Below are 12,749 nucleotides of genomic sequence, written 5' to 3'. Positions count from 1 at the left end.
TGTATGTAGTTCATTGTTTTATAATTTAGTGTTTACAAAAATCCTTTAAAAAAATACCTATTCACAGAAGTGAAAGGTACTTATCTGTACTAGTTCTTGGCATCCAAGCAGTCCATTTACTGTAATACTAGCTTAATATACCCATTCTTAGCATGGGGGCTGTATTTGGAAGTCAACACCTGTGGAAGTATCACCATTCATTTCAGCGACCGCGAAAACTATGGATTTGACACTAGTATCAATCAATATGGGCTATTTATACATGTCTCGGTATTCCTCACCCGCTGACACCCGGCCCGCGTACAGTGGTAGCTGAATTTGCAAGTCATCGCTGATGGAAGTGTCACCATTGATCTCAGCGACCGTGAAAACTATGGATTTGACACTAATGTCGATCAATTTGGATTACTTTTACTACATGTCTCGGTAAACGCGCCCCTGAGACCCCCCTGGTTACAATTTTGACAAAAACGCTTTGCCTTAGACTGGGACCTGGACCAAGGTATCCGTGACCAAAATTTGGTAACTCTCGGTCAACTTGTCTGGTCCTCAGGTCGGTCCCAGTAAACGTCCCCTCCGAGACCCCCCTGGTTCGAAATTTAAAAATAAACGCTTCGTCTTGATCTGGGGCCTGGACCAAGGTACCCGTGACCAAATTTTGGGAACTCTCGGTCCACTCGTCTGGTCCCCAGGTCGCACACAAACAGACAGAAAACTCACAAACAAACTCTTTATTTTATTTATATTAGATAAGATATACTATGTAAAATAGTCTCGTATCACAATATGTGATGTACAACAAATGTTTCATTATATATTATCCGTAGCTCTTGATATGCTGCAACATATTAAAGCCTCAAAATAGTTGGGCAAGCGAATAATCCAGAAGTTACGTAACCCTATTGCGTTCATGGGAACAAAAACAATAATTATAACTATGCTAAATTACTATAGACTATCAACTGCTCATTCAGAGAATTTATGAAGTCCACTTTATCGCAATAGTTTTATACAAACTAGATTTAAACTACGGATAATAGTTTTATACAAACTAGATAATCAATTATTATTATTATCATTATATTTGCAGTACAACCAAATACAACAGCATTAACTATTAGTTCTAATTAACTGAATTGAGCTGAAAATTAAATCTTGATCTTTAAAGATTAATTATTAATTTTATGCGTTCTGTACCTTTCTGAAGGAATAAAAGCTGGAATTGGTTTCAAGGCTGTTTCTGAGTGAATACTTTCTTCAAAATAATATTAAAAATTATAGAAAAATTTTCGAGACATTCAAGTCGAGTCGAGATTTTTAAGAGCCGTCTCGACTCGACTCGTGTCTCGACTCGAAAATTCGAGTCGAGAAATACGTTTGTCTCGACTCGACTCGAATTTTACAAAGTGTGTCTCGACTCGAATCTCGACTCGAATTCGAGTCGAGTCGAGTCGAGATTCGAGACATGTCTCGACTCGAGCGCATCCCTAGTGTGAAGTGAATTATGATACCACCACGCCTCCGAAACGGAAGTTCGTATTTAATTTAACTCTAGAGAAAGAATATACTTTCATAAAAATAATAATAATAATAAAATAATAATAATAATAATAATAATAATAATAATAATAATAATAATAATAATAATAATAATAATAATAATAATAATAATAATAATCGGGTCACAAAATATAATCTGAGAATCAGGTTTACGCCCCCCCCCCTCGTCTCCAAACCCGGATTCATATGTGTCCCGTTTTTGCAAATTAAAATTCTGGTCACTTTTAGGCTATCTCATCTTCCAGAAAGCGAACCGCACCTCCAAACGATACCTCTGGATCCGCTAGTGCTTCTGTATGGCACAGTTCTATACAATATACATACTGTTATCGTTGGAAAAGAACCCGTCAAGGCACCCTTGAAAAACAACATCAAAGATAGACGGTTTTATTTATTTTTCTGTATGGCTTAGTTCTATAAAATGAATACATGCTGTTACTGTGGGTGAAGAACCCGTGAAGGGTGCAGTGCGTCCCGCGCATAGAGCACCCTGCGAAACACCACGTTAGAGGGAAGTGGTTTTAATTGTCCTTCTGTATATCAGTTCTATATAGTAAATTCATATAGTCATTGGCGCAAATCCCGAGAGGATGAGGGGGACATGTCCCCAACCTTGGAACTACGAGGGACTGTCCCCTCAATAATTCGATTTGAAATGTGTTTTTGGGGGAGAAATGTGATGATTTGTGTCCGACTGCCACAAAGGAAAGTGAGATGAAATTGATGTCTCTTGGCTTGTTTCATTTTAAAAAAAAGAATCGTATTCTTTCATATTTCAAACTGAACTTCGTATCCTGCCGTATTTACGTCACACCAATCTGTATTAATTCAGCTCCCGTTACTTGGACACAAATTGCAATAAGTGTCAGAAAAGGATATGTACCTCTCCTCATGCTGGAAAATTGTATCAGTTGTAGATAGGGCATAAATCCCGAGGAAATGGGGAGCCTGCCCCCCAATTTCAATACATTAAATTCGTCTTTAATTATTGTTAGTCTATTTATTTAATTCCTGTAACGATTCCTATAATGCTATTGAGATCATCATCATTTTTCTCAAATAATAGTATTCTTGCGTCATACATAATTTATTTTCTTTCTTCATAGTTTTGGGAAAGTCATTATTTAAGTTATTATAAAATAAGTGTCCTAAAATTTAATGCGGTCTAAGTAGAAGCATACCAATTACAAATATGCATGTATTCAGATTTCAGAATAAGTTCATGGCACTGATTTGTAATACTGATATTTACCACTATTTCATCTACATCGCCTGATATATAATATACAACATGTTCACCTCAGAAAGCAGATTCATCTGAGTCTCATCTGCCCCTTCGCCACCAAAAAAAGCTTTAAATCTGCCCGTCTCCCAATATTGAAGACAACTGTGCTCCCCCAGTTTCTTTGGGAGCCACCCTTGCACCGCCACTGCACTTTATCCGATTGTACACTAATGGAATCTATGACTAAAAATAATGGACATTCACTTTTGCCCAATTTCAATCCGACATTTTGTTCTGGAGTATGTCTGTTTTTGCATTTTTCCGAAAATTTTCGGATGGTCATCGCTCCGAGGCATTTCTACACCCAGGTTGGTCTATAATTTTCTTTTTATCTTGGAGACAGGAATTAAATCTTCCAAAAGACACAGACAGACCGACACACACACACACACACATATATATATATATATATATATATATATATATATATATATATATATATATATATAACGCAATCACGTTTGTATGAGCGCCCTCTTGGTAGACTTGTCCACCGCCCTCATTAGTAAGCCAGCACGGGCCTGGATCTTTGTGGATGTTTGTGATACTGTAGCATCCTTAGTTTGTAACAAAATTTCAGCCTTTTTTTATATTATTCTAAAAGTTACAAGAGTGTAAAGATAAATAGTCCACTAAGTGTGTTCGTGTCACGTTATTTTTTTATTTTTACTCTAAGAGTGTCAAACACGAGTGTCCTCTAAATAAATCTTATCTACCTCACTCGGGGAGGGGGCTAGAAGATTCAAATAACACCAATGTACAATCACTTACCTCTGTTTCTTTTGTGGCTCCATCTCTGGATCACCCTCGGCCTCAATAATCTCTTCCAGTGACTGCTATCTTGATGTTTCCTGTATAACACCAACGTGTCGTGATCTTAAATGGTACCACAAGCCAGTCGTTGAATTTCGATTGTGGATAATACTTCGACAGTAATTGCATTTTGAAGAAACACCATCATTTTCACGAGTGAAATGTTCCCATATATTCGACTTTCCCATTGTAAATACTTCCCGAAAATATCTCTTCTTGCAGTTATCTTATATAGTTCGAAACAAACTCTGCGTTGGTAACTGATATAATGAACTCAGTAGGGTATTCCTCATAACGAACTAATGCTTCTCCCACTAGGCCAATAAACATACCAGAAGTGTTGATATCGTAGGACACGTGTCCTTTCTCTAAACAACAATCTTTTATTGTTACCAAAATATTCAGTCACAGCGAATACGAAACCACGTACCGTATCAACAAAGGCGAGTACGAGATAGCTAGCTAAAAGCAGTCTCAAATAGCTATTACGATTAGAACACGCCGCATCAGCGAAATAAGATACTATTCAATTTCATAAAGCTTATCTGTATGTAATGATGCGTTTCTTTTCTTTTGTTTATAACTTCAATCAAACCAGGCAGGGAAGGAAATGTTGCTCTTTCGCAACTTCAAATTTCTCATCAGTTTCGTTTCGTCCCTTCGTGTTCCATCTCCTTCTGTTTCGATTTTTTTCGTTTTTCGTTTTTCGAAAAATTTTTCGTTTTTCGTTTTTCGAAAAATTTTTCGTTTTTCGTTTTCCGAAAAATTTTTCGTTTTTCGTTTTTCGAAAAAATTTTCGTTTTTCGTTTTTCGAAAAATTTTTCGTTTTTCGTTTTTCGTTTTCGAAAAATCCATTTTTCGAGAAAGTATTTTTCGAAAAAATGTGGCCATCCCTAGTCTGGAGTGAGGACTCGACTCTCCACGCATCGATGCTGTCTGTATACGTATACGAAAAAAATCGAGCTTGAATGAAAAATTGAGGGATCAGACCATTTTTTTTTCGCTAGTTGTAATTTTAAAGGCACGGAGTGTAGGGAAGAGCGGGGCAAGTTGTGACAATTTTTACTTACAACCTTGTAACTTCTTAACAAAATTTATTTCTAAAATAGTAACACTCGCTTACGAAACCTTAGACCTTCCGGTTTAGCCAAACATAAAAATCTCAGGATTGACATAATCGTTTTACAGTAAATTATTTTCATACACAACCATATCATTTGGCACAACTTGCCCCCTCTATGGGGCAAGTAGTGACACACACGGGGCAGGTAGTGACAACATTTATTAAACATTGGCATTAGTACATACCACTGTAATATACTATTTACTGAAAGAAAACAGTTTTTTCCACATAACAATGTAAACCAATGAATACTTTCCAAAGAACACCGAATAAAGTGGATCTTCCAGTGTAAACTGACTATTCTTCAAAGGTTGAATATTGATTTTTAAAAGAAAAAGTAAATCCAACCATAATTTAGTGAAAAAGTTAAAATGCAGACTTTTTAAGGATTGTGTGAATAACATAAGCTCTAAAAATAATAACTCAAGGACATTTAGTACGAAATCTTATCTTTAAAAACAATTCCGTATATACAGACTGATTTTGGGCAAACTGTCAATTTAAACATCAGACTGACAATTGAAGCAAACATGATAAGGATCATTATTTATGCAGTTCACATGAACCCGCTTTTTACAATCCAAGCATTGAAGCCAATCATTTCCATGTGCTGATTTGCTGAAGGGTTTAAAACGCACTAAGTAAAAACAATCATCTTCAGAAGACTCGGAGTAATCTAATACAGGATTTCTTCTGCGTTGTTCTTTTCCAATGCCCGTAGTTTCAAATAGCCTTTTAAACGCCTGCTTTTAATTCTTTTTCTTTATTTAATTGCTCTTGTCTAAACTTCTTAGTTCACGAGGACCAATCTCATAAAATATCTTGGAGGCTGACAGTGCATAACTGCACAACTCTCTTTCTTCGGATTCTGAGAAAATAATACATATCACATAGTGACAGCATCGTTTCGATTCTTCTTCTTCTTCATATATCTAAGCAAGGACATTCTAGTCACATGGAAGATTTCTTGTGCTTTACGTAATGGGGCGTTTACACTTAGTCGATTTGCGTTCGATTCAGTTGAATTCACGTCACTTTCAACTTAATCGACCGTGTAAACGGGACTTCAACTTAATCGCTTGTTGATCGAAGGCGACTAATCGACTGGCAACTGAATTAAAAGACGTTCTATTTTCTGTGGTTGAAATAATTGAACACATCCATCAATCTGATTCGGCCTAGTTGCTTCGATTTAGTGGCAAATGCAGCGAGTCGATTTAGTCCTGCGACTAAATCGACTAAGTGTAAACGCCCCATAAGCGGCTTGCACCTGATTAAATTTCCTTCGCAGTTTTTTCATAGTCCTCTACAGTTGATTTAGCTCTCTCTGTTTTCCGTTTATAATTGCAAACCATTTCTGAAAATGAAACAAAAATCGAACATAAGGTCACAGGTGGGGTAAGTTGTGACAATGTCACAACATGCCCCATGTCACGTGTCACAACTAGCCCCACTCTCCCTTTCTTTGTTTCATAGTGTGATGAACTAAAACAATAAGGTGACTAGTAATCGCCTGACTTGATCTCAATTTTCCGCCCCTGAAGCATGGCGCCCGCCGCCGCCGCCAAAATTTTGCGCTCCGGGCGCCCGGCGTCCATTTTGGAGTCATGTGGTGTGACGTTATAGGGTCACGTAATGTTAAGCCACGCCTCTTTGGGTCAGGTGATGTTAGGCCACGCCTTTTTGGGTTACGTGGTGTTAGGCCACGCCTTTTTGGGTTACATGGTGTTAGGCCACGCCTTTATGGGGTAGTTTTACCGAGGGGGTTGATTTTGTTCCCTTTTACGGCATAAAAGTTTGGAGATTGTTACCTTTTGATGGAATACAGGTGTAGGTATAGTTTACCATGCAGTATACAATTTCAACTTTTGCGGCCCCGGTGCCCCTAGGCCACATCCCGTCCGCCTTTATGGGGTAGTCCCACCAAAGGGATTTATTTTGTTCCCTATAAGACATAAAATTAGGAGATTGTTACCTTATGATGGAGTACAGATGTATGTACAGCTTATTTTGTTACCTTATTTTAACTTTTGCGCCCCTGGAGTATGACGCTTGCTGAAATTTTGCGCCCCCGGTCCCTCTAGTTTACATAGTTTTACGCTCCGTCTTTATGAGGTTGTTCCACTAAAGGGGTTTATTTTGCTCCCTGTCATGGGTATAAATTTGAAGAATGTCTCACCTTATAGGGTGTATTTTTGTTCCCTTTGATACGTCCCTGCGCACACCTTAGCATCGCCTTTAGGATCACGTCATGGGGTCACGTGCTGTTAGGCCATGCTCTGTCTTTATATGGTAGACCTACCGAAGGGATCGATTTTATTCTCTTTTATGGGTATAAAATTTTGGAGATTGTTATCTTCATTTCTTAGCTTATAGGGTGTATGTATAGTCCGTTTCCTTCGATGAGTATCAATGATTGAGCGTTATTATGTTATGTGATTATTTGGAGGTGTACTTAAGATTATTTCCTTATATTTGATATGTACTTCGTGATCCATTTCATTCCACCTCAGGGATGAACATGGATACCTTACATATGTTGATTATTATGTTAAAGACATTGCAATCGTCCGAGTTCGATCCTTGGTGCTAGTTTCAGGAAATGCTGAGTTTAATGTCCCTCTCGAGGCTAAGCAATACGATGATGAGAAATGGTGAAATGAGAAAACATCATACACTTACTTGGTTGTGGATTGGAGCAGAGACCTCACACATCAGAGACAAGCGCTGAGCCACCCTGCCCCATTGAGAACTTTTAATTTTCTGTGCGGTCAGTTTTGCGTATGAAAAGATGAGTAGATTTAAACATATTATGTTACATTACACATTTCGGTGCGAGCAGTTTTCACACTAGGTTATGTTTCATATAGAAAAGGAGGTCTGTGTTATCATCTTTTTTACTTCGTGTACGACTTTGACCTTGAAGGAAACCTTGCTGCCTTAGTGCTAAGTATTGGCATTAAAACGTATAAACATAACTTTATTGTTTAGTTGCCTGTATTTAGGGATGAATCAGACGTTTAGGATTGTTGGTTCGAATCTAGTTTTGTTCGCTGTAACTCAGTGCCTTAGCGATACTACAATAATAGTTGTGTGATTTTTCAGGGTTGCCAACACTATCAGAATTAGGGATAGTATCGAGACGAGACGAGACGAGACTTTATACAGTCTCGGTCTCGTCTCGATTGGTAAGTAGCGGTCTCGGTCTCGATCTCGTCTCGAGTCAAAAATCGCCGTCTCGGTCTCGGTCTCGTCTCGGTCAACAGATGCCTGTCTCGATCTCGGTCTCGGTCTCGAAGGCCAAGTCTCGGTTTCGTCTCGAAAGTCTCGAAATATATAGTGTGAAATTAAAATTGTTAAAGTATTATTATCGTACAGTCTGTCGTTTCCGTTTCTTATTTTTTGCCGTGTACGACTTTGACCTTGAAAGAAACCTTGCTGCCTTAGTGCTAAGTATTGGCATTAAAACGTATAAACATAACTTTATTGTTTAGTTGCCTGTATTTAGGGATGAATCAGACGTTTAGGATTGTTGGTTCGAATCTAGTTTTGTTCGCTGTAACTCAGTGCCTTAGCGATACTACAATAATAGTTGTGTGATTTTTCAGGGTTGCCAACACTATCAGAATTAGGGATAGAATCGAGACGAGACGAGACGAGACTTTATACAGTCTCGGTCTCGTCTCGGTTAGTAAGTAGCGGTCTCGGTCTCGATCTCGTCTCGAGTTAAAAATCGCCGTCTCGGTCTCGGTCTCGTCTCGGTCAACAGATGCCTGTCTCTATCTCGGTCTCGGTCTCTAAGGCCAAGTCTCGGTCTCGCCTCGGGTCTCGTCTCGAAAGTCTCGAAATATATAGTGTGAAATTAAAATTGTTAGAGTATTATTATCGTACAGTCTGTCGTTTCCGCTTCTTATTTTTTGCCTTCATTCTTGACTTTGAATTATGCTATGATGTACCTCTTCGTAGCTAATTTGCTAGCGCTAATGCTTTCCATGTGTGTGTTCCAGGTTCAATCATCAGTGGGTATAATATACCCGGGATAAAACTCTAATAGTAACTCATATTTCACTTTCAACAATAGACTTTGTCTCTAATAGCATCAGTACTGCCTATACAATTAAACGATATTAAATTAACCCCAGAAAATTGATCCTTCCTCTGAATCAGAATTGTTCGATACCTCCTAACGGATAACGCAACACATAGCAGCACGAATGTATTTAATCGTACCGAAATTGAAATTTTACAATTTCTTATTTATTATCCAATACATTCTGCAAACAGAATATAATGTTATTTTAAAAACAGAATATAATATTCATTATCTTAACAAATAGAGTAAATTATTACTACAATATATTTTGTTTCAAATTGACCAAATGCTTTATTACCGTTTCACATCTCACTGTTTAATTGACACTTTAAAACAGGAACTTCCTTAACCTTGTGGTGGGAGCTAAGGCACTCATCTTTGCTATCTGTGGTCTCGGGTTGGATCACCAAACAAGTTAGATTCAAAGTCCGATGTTTCGTATAGTTCGCGTCTTACTTTTAAGTACATTTTGTTTCTTATACAAGTTCATAAAGTCGTAATGTATTACATAAGCATATATCCAGTGCCGTAACATAGATTAAGCTTATTCCTGAGCTCTCAGCGGTGCATGTGATCTTTGTTCGAGAAAACTATTCGTGCGTTCATTCTATTGAAATTTTATATTGATTGAAAATTACTTGCGAAACGTAAACATACATATTATATAAGTATATAGGCAATTCGAGCTATATGTATACATTTTCTCTGTCCTGGCAATACGAGTTTCTTAACTTTCTAGTATTCTTTTCTATTAATTTTCGTAGTTTTACTGCAATATGAAGTCAAAAATATTTTTTCGCTGTACGAATTTCGTTAAATTTTGGATCCGTTTTTACCCTACCTTACCCAGTAAAAGTTATATATATATATATATATATATATATATATATATATATATATATTGTGGCGGGACGGCGGTATCCGTTTGCCTAGACCGGCACCCACACAAGAGAGTTTTGTAATTTACCAAAATACTTCTAATTAGTCAACCAAAGTTTCTGCAAAACACCAACTATAACTCGAGCGACAAAGTTATACTGGAAACAGGAACTCAGCTAACAAAACAGTCTGAAGAATCTTAGTATTACACGGTAGCATTGGCCTGGGCCAAGACTTAACTTCTAGTGGAAACAATGGAATCGTTATCCTGATTAAGGTTTGATAACCAAACAATCCTTTGGGACATCTCTTGAAACAAAACTCGACAAATATGATCCTTGCAGTAAGCCTGCAGTTTATTGGCTCTAAGCAAATTACAAGAACCAGAGCCGGGGCGATAGTGTAAGTACTGTGTATATTTATAAAAGAGTTTAACTTACGTGGCGGTGTTCCAAAAGATAGTTCTCGAAAAATAAACTCACTAAATAATTTCACTGATTAAAAAAGAGCTTAACTGTTGCACAAATAAAACAAAACTGCACTAGACTAGGAAGGCACGAATCAGTCCTAGTGGGTAGATAGGTAAGAGGTATACTATTTGATCTACCGGTCTGCAGAACAGACATCAAATAGGGTAGGCTACCAGAGGTTAGGAACAGGTTACCGTTTGATCTACCGGTCTGCGAACAGACATCAAACAGGGTAGGTGTAAAGGTTACCGTTTTATCTACCGGTCTGCTAAGCAGACATCAAACAAAGTTGGTTACCAGAAGGAATTAAGGTTACCGTTTGATCTACCGGTCTGCGAACAGACATCAAACAAGGAAAGTGTAAGGGTTTACCGTTTGATCTACCGGTCTGCGAACAGACATCAAACAGGGTGTAACTATTTGATTACCCGTGTGTTTAGCCAGCTAAGCAATAAACTTAGAGTCTGTCAAAACACACATCAAATAGGGGTGCGACAGAACTTTAGCCGTCAACTTCCTAAGCTTGCCAGCAGTTTCTGGAGCGAGTCCGGGCTGAAGCGAAACTTGCGGAAGTAGATTGCCAAGTTCGGAAGGAGGTAACTTTAGCCGTCAGTTTCCTAAGCAGACCAGCAATTATGGGAAAACCCTGGCTGAACCGTCTTGCTTTCAGAAACAGATTGCCAAGTTACCGTGAGGATTAGGTAGGGTAGTACTTTGACCGTCAGTTTCCTAAGCCGACCAGCAATTATGGGAGAACCCTGGCTGAGCCATCGAGCTTTCAGAAACAGATTTCCAAGTACTGGGTAAACCAAGAGAGTGAGGTAGGTAACCAAGAGAGTGAGTAGGCAGGCCTCCGTGGAGGCAGAGAGGTTGGAAGGCAGAGGGTTGGACAACTAGAGACTTCTTCGTGATAAGTTCCTGAACTGAGACGTACCTAACGAATTGCGTACTCCTCGTAGGCCGCACGTCTCTGAGGGGTTCAGGAGAGGGACGTTGTCCGATGAGAGAGCCCAAAACACGCGTTTTTAAGGGCCTCGATCGGGGGTGCAACCGGCACCAATTTACGGTCTGTGTGCAAAATAGTAACGTATGCAAACGTTGCACCAAGACCGTAAGGTCAGAGGTTGAGCATGCGTGGAGATCTAAAAAGTACCTAGGGCGGAGCCCGAGGGGGACCAGTATCCTGAAAAGAAAGATTATTGGCTTTGCACACGGTTTCGGGTGCATAGGAGCTCGGAAGAGTTCCACTCTGAGGGGCGGAGATACTAGCTATTGGAACAAGCCATGCCATTAACATCTAGATTGGCTAGAACAAGGTGCCTTGGGCGGAGCCAGGCAAAAGATAAGATTTTGTGTGTGCGCATGCGTGTGCGTGTGATGTGTAGTCCTTGGGTTTAGGTGTGTGAGCCCCTTTCTCTGTAAGAATGATTTTACATCTCAATTTACAGAGAATTGTACAAACAGTATCTTAAACTATAAAACAGATACTAAACATAAAAGATTTCAAGTAATAAACTTGAAAGGTTTTATACATAATGAACTCAAGACCCTTCGACAGTTTATCTACTTGTTTTCTACCAAAGACATACATATATATTTAATGTTTCGAAGAACGAAAAAGAATCTTCGTTTGGAAACAGAAAATGACATTTAAAAGATACACAAAACTATATGGGTTTTCTTAACAGTATTCTACCACTAATAATAATAATAATCTAACTTGTTAAAAGACTACATAAATATAAAAAGAGAACCAGGCTTCTGTATAGAACCAAAAGGGGAGAATGTTTATCTTAACTGCTCTTGACCTACAGGTCAGAAAGGGGGAACTCAAGTGCGAGACTTGAAGGCAGACAGAATGTCTGGCTTCCAGCTAGGAAAAATAACATCGAAACTTCCCAACAGAATTCGGAGTTTAAAAGAAGTGAATGAGACGCGAATTCTGTTGCAATAAAATGCAAAGAAAAGAAAAAAGAAAAAAATGGGGGGCAGATATTGAATGATATTTGCGGATGCTACAGTCCTTCCTGCTAGGGAAAGAATAATTTTTAACTGTAAGGCAAAAATTTTTCGTACTGGCTCAATCAAAATTTGAAAAAAAAATCCCAAAATTAAATTTTAACGATATTTCATAGACCTGGTAACTCTCTGATTGAGATGATGTGAATCATCATCTTGTGATTCCTCGTTAAAAGTTATTTCACCTGAAGCAGCTCGATAAGTAGCATTAAGAGCTGGACTATTTGATTGTACACCTGCAACAATTGTTGGCTTAATACATATGGTTCTGATACAGTCTGAATTACACCATTTATTCCTATGTCTACAACAATTAAACTTAAAGCAACAATACACACAAAGAACTATCAGAATAGTAAACATGATTATATAAGTCAAAATAGAATAAGAAAATACATGATTACTTTGTCTTATCTGCCATTCTTGTTCATTAATTAATTTTTCAACATCCTCAACACGATGGCTGGTATATTGTAAATCTGTAACTTTGTGTATGATATGATTTAA

This window comes from Thermobia domestica, chromosome 3 (genome assembly GCF_964235325.1).
Source record: "Thermobia domestica chromosome 3, izTheDome1.hap1.1, whole genome shotgun sequence".
Lineage (NCBI taxonomy): Eukaryota > Metazoa > Arthropoda > Insecta > Zygentoma > Lepismatidae > Thermobia > Thermobia domestica.
This window is presented reverse-complemented; position numbering follows the sequence as displayed.